General features: G+C 47.7%; 1 protein-coding gene across 2 annotated transcripts in view; it reads left to right on the top strand.

Moving 5' to 3' along the window:
- PKNOX2 (PBX/knotted 1 homeobox 2) overlaps nucleotides 1-12,836 on the top strand; it is a 100,778-nt gene that overhangs the window by 52,744 nt on the left and 35,198 nt on the right. For both annotated transcript variants that reach the window (XM_072884752.1, XM_072884753.1), the window contains 2 exons: nucleotides 10,580-10,731; nucleotides 11,042-11,126. The gene's annotated coding sequence lies outside the window, so the exon portion shown is untranslated. The remainder of the gene's footprint in view (nucleotides 1-10,579; nucleotides 10,732-11,041; nucleotides 11,127-12,836) is intronic.

The following is a 12,836-nucleotide window of genomic DNA, read 5'->3' as shown; positions in this document are numbered from 1 at the left end:
GGGGTGAATCACTGCGGCCCACTGCACCAGGGGGTAAATCACTGCGGCTCACTCTATTTGGGGGGTGAATCACCGCACCTGACTGCACCCAGGGGTGCAACCCCAACTTCTTGCCCTGCTCCGAGCCCTCCCCGCGTTACCATCCCCTTTTTGTTCCTAATTGCAGCTCGGTCTCTGGGTTTCCCTCACCGTGGGGGTGTTTTGAGTCAAATCTTCCCGTTTTCAGGCCTCTTCATCGCTTGAGGCTTTTAACAGGTTTGCTGGGAGGAGGCGCAGCCTCGCTAACGCCTGCATCCCCCTGCTTTTGGATGCTCGCGGAGGACTTCTCCTTTCGGGGCCCGGCTTTATCCCGGGGCTGCCCCAGCAGCAACATGTGGGCTTTGGCAGGGCGTCTGCGTCAAGCTGCTGGAAAAGATTTTAAATTCCCAACTAATTTCTTTTCCGCGAAACAAATGAATCTTCAGAAGGGCCTTTCCTCGCAGCTGCTAAGCCATTTAATTTATCTGAGTCATTTACAATTTGTGATGGGACTGTTAATAGCCTGATATGGGGATCAACATCACTTAGACGTGGGGGTTGGTTTCTTTTTTTCTTTCTTTTTTGGCCTTTTGGGTTTTAATTTCTTTCTGTATTTGCCCCCAGAGGCACAAAGCTGTGTTTGGAAAACGTCAGCTCCGTCTCCCCAGCCCCTTTGTCATGCCGGGGCAGCTCGGGCTGAAAGCGCAAACCGCAGCCCACCCATGGGGACGTGCCGCCCTGCTACTACTTAACTGCTTCAAAGTACCTGTCTGTGATATGAAACATGCCGTAAAATGAATATATTCCAGATGTCCCTGCAAATTCCCTTCAGCTTCGCCATCCACCTGAAGGCGGCCGACACGGCGAGGCTCCTCGGTCCCCGCCGCCTCGCTCGCTGCCCGAAGGTGCTCGTTCGGGGTGGATGGTGGCTCATTTGGGGTTGTAATTTGGGGGGGTGGCCATCACCGGACCAGCATGATGCCCCCAGGTCCTGCCCAGTGCAGTGTGGAGTGAGAGGTGCAGCCAGTGAGGTCCCAGGGGATGATCGCCCTCCTTGGGACTGGGGGAGAGGGGTGGTCTCCATCCTTGGGTTTTGGGGGGATCTTCACTCTTGTGACTGGAGGGGATCTTTCTCCTTGGAAGGTGTCCATGCTTAGCTTGGGGGATCTCCATCCTTGGAGTCTGGGGAATCTCCATCCTCAGGGTTGTGAGGGTCCTTGGGTTTTGGGGATCCACATCCTCAGGGTTGTGAGGGTCCTTGGGTTTTGGGGATCCACATCCTCAGGGTTGTGAGGATCCTTGGGTTTTGGGGATCTGCATCCTCAGGGTTGGGGGAATCCCCATACTTAGGGCTAGTAGGATCTCCATTCTCAAGGTTTGGGGGGTCTCCATTCTCAGGTTTTGGAGATCTCTACCTTTGGGGTTGGGGGATCCCCATCCTTGGGGTTGGGGGGGATTCCTATCTGTGGAGTTAGGAGGATCTCCATCCCTGGGGTTAGGAGGATCTCCATCCTTGTGTTTTGTGGCGCTCCATCCTTGAGGCTTGGGCTTCTTCACCTTCAGAGTTGGGCGGTCTCCATCTTTGGGTTATGGGGATCTTCCTTGGGCTTGGGGGGGGGAATCTTCATCCTTGGGGTTGGCAGGTCTCCATCCTTGGGGATGGGGGCTCTCCATCCTTGAAGGTTCTCCATCCTCAGGGTGGGGGACCTCCACCCATGGAGGTTCTCCGTCCATGGAGGGATGACCTCCGTCCTCCATCCTGGATGAAGCCAGGACCCACAACCTCCTCCATACCACAACACCCATCTTGCATAGGAGCCATGGGGGTCTAGCCAGGCTCGTGCCCTTGGATGACTGCAGTTTTGGGATGATGGGAACCTGCTCCATGAGCAGAGCAGGTTCCTACCTTCTGGCCAGCTCAGCAACCATGACCTTAATTTATTTAAAAGCTCCACAGAAAACACATAGTGGGGGCCTGTGTTTGGTGTTGAATGGGATATTTCCAGGAGACACAGGCAACAGTTTCTTGGGTACCCTCCATATTAGGTCCTGGTTGGCTTGGAGGACCAGAGAAAAACTGGAATAGCGGTGGTGTAGAAGGCGATGAAGTAGGCACAAAAGCTAAAATTACTATTCATCACTAATATGTTGCACGGCACTAATTAATTTTTAAACAGCCTCACTGGGGACCTCATTGCTAAAACATGATGTTTTCTCCTCCGGCACCATAACTGTTAACTCAAAACAAAGCAGAAGAAAGCCGGGAAGGATGAGGACCCGCAGTGTCCATCAGACAGCATCCGGGCTGCCTGCTTGGAGGGGATTTCTCTGACGGCCAAATCCTGCCGCTGTGCCTGGGGGACACACGCTCTGTTACACCCCTCTGAGGGGGTTTTTTTGGGGGTGGGGAGCCAAATCCAGCTTCCCCGGAGTGCAGAAATGTCGCCTGAGCTGCGAGCACGCTGGGAGCAAAGGGAAAAGCTATTTTCGGCTCTGCTCTCACCTGTCTCACTTTACCCGAGCGTGGCTTTCCTGAATATTTTTAGCCGTGTTTTATTACCCGTCTTGCAAGCCCCAAACCGGGGGCGATTATTACCGTTGCACTCACTCACACGTAAGTTATTTAATTCAGTCTTTGGGAGTGCTAAGAACAGACTTTCCTGAATGTTTTCATTGTCGCTGACATCTAGATCAACACCCAAATATATTTATTTGACATTTCCCACCAGGCGATGTATGGAGTATTGCTCCTAAAATGGCCAGAGCTGGAAATGCTTTATCTTCCATTTATGTTTAATTATTCTTTAATTATTTGGATACTTTCCTCGCCACCACCTTGAGCCCACCTACTAATGCCAGCCTTTTAAGTTTCATCTTCTCCAAAAGAAGAGGAATTTAGCAAAGCTATTTAAAAAAAAAAAGTCAAGTTCAGTGGTTTTATTTCCACCCCCCTGGTTACCTTTTTATTTTAAAATTAGGAAGTTTGGTGGCTCGGGGCAAATCTTCCCTGCCATTCTCTGGGGCTGATGGTACCAGGATCCGGCCTGAACCAAGTCAGGTGTAAAAAATTACAATTGCACCATTGCAATAATATTTTTTGCTGTTGGGGAGAGGCTTTGCCGCATGCCGGTCGCAACCCCGGGGTCACGGAGGGCTGCGACGGAGGGGAGCACGCGTGCCCCCAGACGGGGCGATTTCTGTTTCCATATGGAAAAGGGATGTGGCATCTGGTTTCACTCCCAGCAGCTGGCAGCTTGAAGCCTGTGTTTTGCATGGTGTGGAGTAAAGAGAAAATAAAGTGTCGAATTGTTTGGCATTATCAAGGATTTCTGCTCCCCAGGACTCCTGCATAAAGAGATGGAAATTTTAGCTGCTGGAGCCAAGAAACACACAGAAGTATATGAATTTATTACATTTTATCTCATTCCCCTGCAAACAGCGCTGGAAATGTCAAAAGATCATCTATTGTTTCATCGTTTAGAAAGAATTTTTGTTTTCTAGTTGTAATTTCTTTGATGCATGGCTGTGGGGAAGGAAGAGAAATTGGAGCGGGAGATGGCAGGGCTGCGGCAGGTTGAACGTGCAGGTTTGTCTGGCCGCGGAGCTACATGCATTTAAATTTCTCACATCCCGGGTTTTTAATTTAACAAATGTAATTAAGGCTGGGGTAGGTACTCGGATTATTCATTTACTCCAGATGGAAAAAATTAAATTGAATGCAAATTCCGTAATCAGACATGAAGTTGAGGATGTCGGACGTGATGGGGAAGTGTCAGCACATTAATCGGACCGCTTTCCCTAAACAGCACCCAAATCTAAGAGCCAGGGATTATTTGAATAATTGAGGTGGCATTTGATAAGATATCTGATTGCTGATATCTTCTTAAGATGGAGCCCTAATTGTAATTCTCCATCAAGAAGGATTAATCTGTGTAACAGGGTGCGCTGGGAATAGTGTGGTGTAAGGCTGCCTCCCTTGAATTTTGGTCTTTTATCGAGGGCTGCCATGCCCAGGGTAGGTGCCAAAGTGATTTACCGCTTCTCCTGTTACTTTATACGTGAGCCGGGAGGTTGCCAGGAGCATGGCTTGGCCCCAGGGATCCAGGCATCCAAGGCTGCTCAAGTCCCAGCAGCGTTGCCCGTGGCCTTGGACGTGGGGTCTGTATTTTGGAGGTACCTCCCGTTGCTGGCGAAGGATGCATCGTTGCATTTCGATGCAGCGTCCGTACTGAGGATTGCCTTTGCGTCCCCTCTTGGTGTCTTCAGGACACAATTAAACCCCTTTTTCCCTGTAAAACAAAGACGAACTGTCCCGACTTCAACAGAAGACCTTGTTGAAGGACCCTGACTCCACCCACAACACTGGTCATCTGATGGGACCCAACCTTGACGCTCTTGGAAAGGCATTGGAGGTCGATGGATGTTGACTCCCAACTCAACCTTGGCTGGGGTAGCAAGAGGAGTTTCCACTCGATCTGGCAGCAGACACTTGGTTGTAATCGTAGACAGCTTTTCTTGCATTTCCAAAGCAGTTATGCACTCCCATAGGAGAAATAACATTTCGGTAGAGTCCTTTTCACTGCCAGCACCGTTTGTTCCTCTTGAAACCAGGCATGACAGGGTGGGGAGATGGGGATGGACTTTGCTTCTTGAATCCCACACCCTGGGTGATCTTAGAAAGGATTTAAAGTGGTGAAAATGCCAATTTAAAAAAAAGTCTATCCATGTTGAAGACCCAGGCTTGTAAACAAATAATCATTGTGGTCTTTCTTTCTCACCTCCTCTATCTAGCAGCAAATGAAAAAAGAAAAGGGAAAATGAGATGAAAGAGGGCAAAGGGATAAAGCTTGAAAGATTTCTTTTTTTTTTTTTTTTTTTTTGAGCGTGTGAGTATTTTGAAACAAAATGTAAATGTAGTATGAAAAAAAAGTGTGTTGGGGAGAAAATATTCATGAGCCCTACTGCAATCACTGGGTTGCCCAGCAGTGAAGAGGACGGATTATATTTCTCCTGCCTCTAAAGTAAAGCCAAATGCGGAGATTTCTTATTTATTCTTTTTTTCCTACCATCCCACCTCCTCCTGTGGCTATGGGCTAATAGCCACTTCTGCTAAATGGGTGCATTAATCCTCTCAGTGACGTGATTTTAGCCAAGCTCTGAGCAGTGCATTCGCAACCAGAAAGGCGAGATTCCCCCTCAAAAAACCCCCAACTTAAATCACTTGAGATAAGTTGGGCGTTATCTTAAGGTTGCAAATTGCTTGTTTGCTCCTCCAGCTGGAGCTGTTAATTCAGAACAATTAACACGCCGTTTAAAACGGAGAGACGAAGCATATGGAGGCGGTCCCGGGGAAAAGAGCCTGTTTGGGATGGAGAGCCCCAGCGTTTGCAAAATCAGATGGATAACTCCAGTTTGTCTTTCTTTTGAGATCCTGGCAGGTGTTGTGGGGAATGACATGAATACCAGGGAGTTTATCCCCAAAAAACCCGTTGAACACTAAGTTGAGTGATGCTCAAAGCAAGAGCCAACTGGGTCTCTAGACCCGACTAGAAATAAAGCGCTGACGTTCATCGCTGGGATGAATTCACCGTTGAGAGACTGCTGTCACCACCCCGTCCATCCTTAAAATATTTCTTCCTGATGAAGAAATAATGAATCCGAAAGTGAATCCTAAAGTAATGCCTAGTTTTTTTGACGAGCCCCCTTTGCAGTGCCACGAAATGCCGCACTGGCTCCATCCTTCAAGCCTTTTCGCAGCATCATTTCGGATACCTGCCATCTATTTTCTCAGGTTGCCTTTTTTCTTTTTGATGCAGGTGAAAAACAAAAGCCTAAATCTGGAAATAAACCCCAAAATACACCAGCAGTGAGTGAGCTCAACCTGCTTAAAATATTTCTGGGCCAAGGAGCAAAGAGGGGAGCTCCTTGCTTTTGCGCAAGCACATAAAGCTCTCTATTAGACTTTTATGGGATGCTGTGTAAAATACTGCAACGGTGGAAGATGTTGCATTTTTGCAGCTCAGTGGTGGCTTATGGGATGGCCCATCCTTCCTTCCATCCTTGCATCCATGCATCCATGCATCCTTGCATCCACGTAACTGTTCATCCCTGCATCCTTGCGTCCGTGCATCCTTGCATCTGTGCATCGATTCATCTCTTCATCCCTGCATCCTTGCATCCATGTATCTGTTCATCCCTGCATCCTTGTATTTGTGCATCCTTGCAACCGTTCATCCATGCATCCATGCATCCATCATTTTTGGTCATGTTTAATTGCACACAAATTTTATTAAAAGCACCCAAGAATTTGATTTTCATGTGAAAAAAATCACAAATCCAAATATTTTCCCTTGAGCCTTTAGAGGAATCAGCATGGCCTGACACGCAGCAGCTTTTCTCATTCCCCCCAAATGATGGAAAAATGTGCTTTTCCGCCCCAAAGCTGGCACTAGGCACTAGGATTTTGGTTTTGGGGACCCCTGCGGCATGAGCCCCCCGACACCTGCGTCCGCCTGAGCTGCGAAAGCCGAGCAGGTCGTCTTTAAGAGCTTTTTCTGCAAACCCTTTCCCGTTATTCCCCCATCCGAGGATAGATGGAGGCAGCATCGGCAAATCTGAATAACTAATCAGAGTCCTCATTAACCCCCCGCCGAGATGCTCAAACATTCACTTTGCTGTTTGTGAAGCAGAAAAAAAAAAAAAAAAGGAAAAGGGAAAAAAAAAAACCCAACCAAACCACAACCCACCCTGCATTAAAATTGATGTGTTATTAATCCCACTGTTCCAGACCTCATGGGTACCGAATTTTCCTCCGTCTTGCCTGAGGCCGAACAGTATGGTGCCGCTTCTGCAGGGCACTTTGACTTTCCATTATTTATCGGCGCAGCGTAGCAAGGCCGCTTTTGTTCCCCGGGCCCAGATGTGCGCACATGTGCGCGTCCCGGGGTGGGGGTGTCCGATATTTCCATACGTGCCCCCTTTGGATAATGCAAATTGCCTATAGCTGGGCTCTACCGATGGACTCGTCTCTCCTGGACCGTGTCATGCAGCGAAACGGCTTTGCTTCTGTAGAAATACAGAAATATTGCGTGTGCTTGGGCACGTCTTAAATCTTTTCACTCTCTCTGAGCAAGGATGGGGTTAGAGCATCACCGGGTTTAACTTGAGGGACTGGGGAGGTAGAAGGATGAAAATACCATATTGCTCCTTGCACCTTCGAGCATCCCCAACATCCAGCCCCAGCCCTTACTCCGAGGCTGGAGATGCTACAGAAATTGCACCGTCGGGGGGAAAAGCCCCAACATATCAAAGGTTTTTATTGCAATAGTCCTCATTGCAGATGGCAGCGGGTGTTGCCAAAGTGCTTGGAGAGTCGTGATCGCCCCTTGGAGCTCCTTAAAGAGTTAGACTGAAATTTGAGCTTTGATTTCTGCCTTTATACTCTTTTTCATGCGTACAGGGTTTCTTCGGTTTTCCCCATGAGCGTAGAGTTTGGGGCCAGTACAGCTTGCCATGGATTCCCGGGCGTAGTGTGGGGTATAAAAATAATTCAGCAAAACCCAGTAGCATTGTTAGGGATTTCACCATTCATTGTTTCCACTTAAGTCAGAGGAGCTGGCATTAAATTTATTAAAAAATGATACTCGCAATTAAACAGCCTTGATATGATGAGGTTGGAAGCATCACGATCTGCTCACATTGGAAAGAAGGCAACGCGCTGTGAAAAGCCTTCTTGCTTTAAAATCCTAGACTTTTTTCAAAAATTCAGGGTTTTGTTTTGCTAAATGCCAGCTTTATTAGCATTCCCTTACACCTAATTAAATCTTTATTAACAGGGATGCCCTCGGCTTATTGCAGCCTGGGTAGAGGCTGAGGTCCCAGGATGCTGGGTTCCCATCTCCGCCGTTGGATATTATTCAGGTCGAGTAGATGAGGATTTAGGGCATTTTGGGGGATTGATTAGGGTATTTTGGGGGATTGATGGCTTGTCATTAATGGTGTCTCATTTATGACCCTCCAGCAGCTGCTCCATGCAACCTTGAATGCCCAGGACCCCATGTGTCTTGCTGGCTTGCGTTGCCCGCGGTGGAGCATCTTGAAGGAGGCGTCTCCTCCGTTCCCTTTCGCATCGGGAGGACTTCAAAGGCCTCTGCTAAACTTCAAAGGATGCCTTTTGAAGTCGCTAAAAGTGTGCGCCGGCTCAAAAAGACTTACCTCCCTCTGCAAGGGTGTTCAGGGAGATGTCCCCGGTGGGGTTGGCTCTTGGTGCTCTTCGTGATGGGGATGAAAATGGCATCTTTTGTGCAGAAGCTGCACAAGCCCGTATTTGTGTCCTACATGCTTACAGCATCTAAGACCTCAGCCCTGATCACCTCCAAGGATGAAAATCAGCCTACCAGAGCTCTTTTAGCACTGGCAGAGCCTTATTTATCTGCTCCTTTTCCTCCGCTCCTCATGTTTTGTTCGCATGGCGAGCCCAGATGACAAAAATCTCTCTGACGAGACGGAAGAAAGTCTTTACAGGGATGAAGGATTGCTGCAAAACATGAGCTTTTTCATCATGTTGTCAGGACAAATCCAATGCAAATCAAGTCCCAGGTCCTTGATGCGTATCTGGTGTCAGCCTCTGCATGCTCTTCCAAGGCACGAACCCGTAGGGTTTTTTCTATTCCTGATCATAAATATCCGTAAGGATATTTCAGCTGTTGTTGTGGTGGAAGAGTTTTGGACTCAAGCCCCTTCTGAGCATTTAGCATAACCGAGATTAGGTCTCTAAACCTCTCGGCAGGACCTACGCTTGCCCGAGAAGTCAAGGGGCATCTTGACCTTTTGCCGCTTTCACCAAGTTTTCCATGTTTGGGGGTTTCTGCCCCGTTTTGCCCTGAAATCACCCAGTTGTTTCCATATCTCTCCTTGGCAAATGGCCTCGGTGACGTCCAGGTTCCCAGGAATGGCACTTCCTCTGCAAGCTTCCCCATATACCTCTGTCTTTTGGACCCATACTCCTGGCTGCGATGATGGATACAGTCTGTGAGGGCACAAAAATGGGAGCGTTGTTATTGCAAGGGGTTTGGGATGGAATTAAAAGTATGGGAAACGGTTCTCATGGATCTCCCTGTGGCCTCACCATGTGAGGCATAGCTCTCTTCAGGTGACGTATAGCAGAGATGCATCCCTCAGGTGTGCCTTGGAGATCTGAGGAGCTCTCTGGAGGTGGTGTGGATCATGGTAGATATATCAGATGTATACTGGGGATCTGAGGAGCTCCCTGGAGGTGGTGTGGAACATGGTAGATATATCAGATGTATATTGGGGATCTGAGGAGCTCTCTGGAGGTGGTGTGGATCATGGTAGATATATCAGATGTATACTGGGGATCTGAGGAGCTCTCTGGAGGTGGTGTGGATCATGGTAGATATATCAGATGTATATTGGGGATCTGAGGAGCTCCCTGGAGGTGGTGTGGATCATGGTAGATATATCAGATGTATACTGGGGATCTGAGGAGCTCTCTGGAGGCGGTGTGGATCATGGTAGATATATCAGATGTATACTGGGGATCTGAGGAGCTCTCTGGAGGCGGTGTGTATCTAGAGGTGCATAGATGTACATTCAAATCTGAGCAGCTCAGCAGATCAAGGTCTATATGTATATCCTAGACATATAACAGCAACCTGAGGAGCTCTGTACCAGGTTATATATATCAAGGTAGATATATCGGATGTATATTGAAGATCTGAGGAGCTCTCTAGAGGTGATGTGTATCGTGCTAGATGTATCAGATATATAATGGAGATTTGAGGAGCTCCAGTCAGGTGACATATATCAGAGATGTGTATGTCAGATGTATAGTGGTGAGGAGCTGTCCAGAGGTGATTTATATCAAGGTCGATATATCAGATGTATACTGATGATCTCAGGAGCTCGACAGAGCTTATGTGTATCAAGGGACATATATCAGACATATATTGGAGATCTGAGAAGCTCTCTACCAGGTGATATATATCAAGGCAGATATATCAGACATATATTGGAGATCTCAGGTGATGTTTATCACCTAACAGAGGTAATATCTGGAGGTGATGTATATCGAGGGACATTTATCAGATGTATATTGGAGATCTGAGGGGCTCGCTAGAGGTGATGTATATTCAGAGATCTGGGGAATTTTATCTCTTTTATTCCTTTTTTTGCAAACACAAAACACCCCCACGGCTGTGCTGATCCTTGCTCAGCCCATCTTCATTTTTCCACTGGATCTGCTTAGATGGGTCTAGAAATCCCAACCTCAGCCTCCGTAAAGGCCAGATCCTTGGTAGATGCAGCATCATCTCTAACATCTGTGTGGACTTTTGCTTATTAAATAACAGCTGGGAGCTCCCTTGTTTTCCAGTTAATGGCTCTTCCCTAGTTCACGCCGTCTGAGCCTGAGTGTAAAAGCACATTTACACTCAAGCAAAGATTATAATTAACCAGGGGGATGGTGACAGCCGGCACGAAATGGGGGCATGGCCAACGGCAATGCCGTTTCATTGCTTTTTCCCTTTTTTCTCCTTTTCAGACCCGGATTGTACCGCTAACCCTCAGTGAGATCCCGTGCCGGGGATTTGCCACTCTCCAGGAGCCGAAAAGGACGAGACGGGACTGCGTCGCCCTTCATCCTTTGCGGACAGACCGGCAACGAGCACGCCTTCGTTTTCTGGACACAGCTCGGTTCGACCTTTAAAAATCTGATTTTTTTTTCTTCCTTGCAGATGTTCAAACCTGCCTGGGCAAAACCCGGGGGGTCTGATCTAGCTCAGCCATCAGCCCCGCTTTCACCTCCAAGGGCATACTCCCGCCTAAGTTTTCCTTGATTCCTCCTATTTTCCCTGCTATCCTGCAAAAAAAGTGCACTAAGAGTGAACTTCCCCCCCGAAAGACCTTTCCTAGTGCAGAAAGCTTCATCCTCTGCTTAATATTTTGCCTTCTCATTTCATCATTTTCTCTCAATATTCAAATATTTCATCCTTTGCTTTCCCAGGTTGTGATCCCTACCCAGAAAATCCTGTTTTTGGGGCGGCGGGAGGACACTTGCAGGGCAGCGGCTCCCTGAGCACCCCCAAACGGTAAGGCTGCTTCGCCTTCTATTAATTGGGCAATTATATCTATTAATTGGGCAATTATATTTATTAATTGAGTGGGATGTGGCGAGTTGTGACATCGGTGGGGCTTTATTTGGGGGAATTTCTGCTCTCTTCCAGTATACCCAGTATATCACCCCTTCCCTAAATGCAGTAAGCATTGAGGAGGGAATTATACTTTTTTGCTGTTTTTTTCTTTGTTTTTTAGAAACCAGGCTGTGCAGGGAATCTTGCTTTAAAGCTCAAGTATTGAAAACATGTTGTTATGAGCCCTACAAGCCATGACCAGCCTAGAGGAAAACACAGATATATTTTTGTAAAAATACCCTGAAATATGGGCTGCTATCACTGCAAAATTTTGGCACAGCAGTAGGATGTGGAGAAATGGTCACCAGCTAAAAATAACTGAAACGCGGAGCTTAAAATAAGATGTACATGAAACCAAGGGTCTCACAGTCCTTTAGTCAACCCCGATCTCTAAAATTAGGGCTTGACAGAGTGACAAATGTGCTTGCTCTGTGCCAAAACCGTAGGCACCCGGCAGGTGCAAAAAAAATAAAACCCCGTTGACTGCAACTTCCCTCCTAAAGGAGCAAAGAGAAATCTTTGGTCACTGAAAACAGAGGTGCTGCCTTCAATTTGTGCAAATATCCTGAAAAAGTGCCTGATTTCTTCCTAAACTGGTGATGTTTAGGGTGGGGGCATCTCAGGGGAAAACCCAAAAGCTGTTTTTTGTTCTTCCATCCCGAAGCGAAGCTTCATTCGGTCTGTGGTGCAGCAGAGCATTCTTTCTTTGAGTCTTGCTTCCTCTGAAAGTCCCTTTTAATAAACAGCAGCCAATAACGGCAGGATTATTTCTCCCACGTTGCCCTTTCAGCCCTGATTCTTGCCAGTGACCTTCCGTTGGCCAAAAAACCCTGGAATTAAGGATGTGATGAAGCAGCTGAACTTCTCTGTAGTCTGGTTTTGCCACCTTTCTAATAAAGGTACAGGTTGGGTTCCCTTTGAAATGACTTCTCTGGTGGGTTTGTGGGGGCTTGGGGTCACCACAAGGACCTCTTTTTGGGGAGATCCTCCCAGCCTTGATGCCTTCTTTCCAATCAGGATTTTGATGTGAGCTGCCCGGTGCTTGCATGGAAGGGCTCGGTGCCCTGCCATGTACTTTGGGCACATGGCGTTGTTCTCCTCGGAGGAAACTGAGCCCGTGGAGGACATGAGCATGTGTCTGTGGAGGACACAAGTGCAACCGGGCCTGGGAAGCATCTCCAGCAAGAAGACCAAACCCAACCTATTCAGCAAATTGTGCCAACACCTCCAGACACCTCCCACTAACGGCACAGAAAGACGTGATGATGGGTGTCCACCTAATTAATTTCTGGAACAGAAGGCTGGCATTGCTCTAAGTGGTTAATGATAGAAATGATCTATCCTGAAGACATCTTCTGAGAAATAACTTGGTTCCCCTTGGCCTTTTCCACTTGTACGTGCGTCCCCCCATTTTCCAGGCACAAAACCATTTCAGCTTTCCTCCTCCTGAAGCCCGTGTGTCCACAGAGATGCACCTCCGAGGCCAGGCTGTACCTTTTGTCGCTGCGCAAAAAAAGTTGCAGAAAAATTTGGCATGTCTGTCTCACACCGTAAACACTTCCCAGTCCTTTTTTGTCCCCAGTTTCCTCATTGTATTGAGTTCAGACC

This window comes from Ciconia boyciana, chromosome 20, assembly GCF_034638445.1.
Source record: "Ciconia boyciana chromosome 20, ASM3463844v1, whole genome shotgun sequence".
In the NCBI taxonomy this organism is placed as follows: Eukaryota; Metazoa; Chordata; class Aves; order Ciconiiformes; family Ciconiidae; genus Ciconia; species Ciconia boyciana.
This window is presented reverse-complemented; position numbering and strand designations above follow the sequence as displayed.